Source organism: Rhododendron vialii, chromosome 1a (assembly GCF_030253575.1).
Source record: "Rhododendron vialii isolate Sample 1 chromosome 1a, ASM3025357v1".
In the NCBI taxonomy this organism is placed as follows: domain Eukaryota; kingdom Viridiplantae; phylum Streptophyta; class Magnoliopsida; order Ericales; family Ericaceae; genus Rhododendron; species Rhododendron vialii.
In genome coordinates this window covers 5,472,241-5,474,475 of record NC_080557.1, presented here as the reverse complement: position 1 = coordinate 5,474,475, position 2,235 = coordinate 5,472,241, and the positions used below count along the sequence as shown (strand labels likewise).

Here is a 2,235-nt window from a genome sequence, read left to right as displayed (position 1 = left end):
AAAGAGGGGTGTGAAAATCAATTCCCAAAAGAAAATTGAGGTTATACCTATTCATTCTCTATGACTACGAGTAACCAAACGATAATTGAATTTTTCCAATAAAGTCAAAGGTCCAAACATTGTTTAATAAACAATCGAAAACTGTCACGACCCTGACCCGCCCCTCGAGGTCTTAATCATGACAAATGCCAGTGATTTCTCACTAAGGCCAAATCACAAATCAAATATCATCTAAGCAAGCGATGATCAAAAGGGGCTAAACATAACAGCGGAAGCAAAAGTTAACTTTTATTGATAACAAACCAAAGTCTTACATAGGTTTACAAACCAAAAGGATAATCCTCTCAGAGCTGTGCTTACCTACAAATTTACAAACTAAAGTAAACACTCTGCCACACTACGCGTCGCTTCCTGAAAGGTGGAAAAGAAAATACTTAAGCCAAAGCTCGTGTGAATGATTAATACTTAACTCACATGCCTTCCATGGACAATGCAAAATAATTTGATAATATTTCAAAACAAAGAACTCAAAATCATAAGCCAAATATAATGCACATTCCGCTATTCAAAATTCAAAAGCTACCGGGCGTCCCCAGTAGTGGATAAGCCAGACGTCTACGCATTATCCCAAAACAAATACCAACCTCAAACACCCTTGCTAGCCATTAAGCCGTCCCCTAGCAAGACCGGACGTTGGGAATGCCATTAAATAGATTCGCAAATATTTCACAAATAAGTCCACCTTTCATTGTTATCCATGGAGTACATAATTTATAAAACATGTTCAAATAAGCTCGATAAGGAAAACAAGTTCAAAACCATGTGTTTAAGTATTAAATCACTCACCTCGATCCACGTGACGACTCGAACTTCCTAGAACATTCAATCAAATAGAAACATGTTTAGACGATACTCAAATGATTCTATTTATACTCAATACAATGCCTTAAAAGTGTTTATTTTTCTCTAAGCATCAAACAACATCAACGTCAATACACCAACAATGCATATCTCTTATACACCACAAGTTCTCTTTAATCCAACACCTAATCAAGTCAATCCATTGAAAAGTATACTTCTTTTTCTTCGATCCAAAGGTCGTGCATCAAAAACGGAGCTCGGATGACCTTACTATGGCCTAGCGATTATAGCTCAGCGTAGCAGTGAAACTGGTGCAAAGCAGAATTTGGGTCAGTTTTGTGTGCAAATCTGTTATCGCTCGGACATACCCATGATGCATGGGATGCATCGTTGGAAAGCTTTATATGTCTAGTTTCTAACAAAACAAATGGTGCATCATTTCGAGTCCCAAGCTAAAAGTTATGGCCATTTTACCAAAGTCCGCCGGTGCTGTCAGATTCTACGCGAAAATAAGTAAAATTGATTGAAAAATCATAACTCTCTCATCTTAAACCCAAAATTAGTGAAACCAAAGCCAAAAGTTGCACCACTACAAACCCTACACTCAATAAAAATCCCAGGTTCAAAAACGGGAGGAGATTAACCCAACAATCAAAAGAAATACAGTTTCGCAACCATTTTCGCACCTATCAACCAACCCAGCTTTAAAAATTCACCAAAAATTGTATACTTAACCAAATTAATTGATTCCAATGCCAATCTCTTCTTAACTTAATTATGCAGCTCCTGTAAAAGACCCAAAGCTACCCAAAATGTTCATCACGCCCAGAAAGCTAAAAGAAGACAGCCACGCACAGATTCGCACATCCAGGAAACAGCCAGTATTCAAAAATCCATAACTAATTGTGTGATTATCGGTTTTGCATGATCTTGGTACCGAAATCTTCGTATTAAAACGTACTTTAACTGTTATGAAGGCACCAAAAATTAATTCCTAGCAGAAAGGCTCCAAAAAGACAGATTACCAGAACCCACGAAATTTTCAGCATACAATAGGTTTATTCAAGACTCAAAATAGATGATCAAACTTAATCCTTGTACATCAAACTAACACTTAAACATGTAAAGAAGGCAGGAAATCCTTACCTCGAAGGTTAGAAGCAAGCCCGAACATGGAGGAAATTTCGAAGTGCTCCGATCGTGAATTTTCTTCGATGGATAGGAAGCTCTCGTCGCGTAGAACAACTTTAGTACTTGATATTTTTCAAAAGTCTCACTCGCGGTCGATGAAATCGAAGAGAGAAGGTGAGAGAGGTGAGAGCCGAGAGAGAGGAGAGAACGGGAGAGAGAGAGGCGTACGGGGGAAGAAAATAA

At 38.1% G+C, this 2,235-nt stretch overlaps 1 long non-coding RNA gene across 1 annotated transcript; it reads right to left on the bottom strand.

The window, feature by feature from the left end:
• Positions 1–271: 271 nt before the first annotated feature.
• On the bottom strand, positions 272–2,235 carry LOC131299273 (uncharacterized). The gene is made up of 2 exons (XR_009190671.1): positions 2,008–2,235; positions 272–873 (listed from the first exon to the last, which is right to left on the bottom strand). It is a non-coding gene; the product is annotated as an uncharacterized LOC131299273 (long non-coding RNA).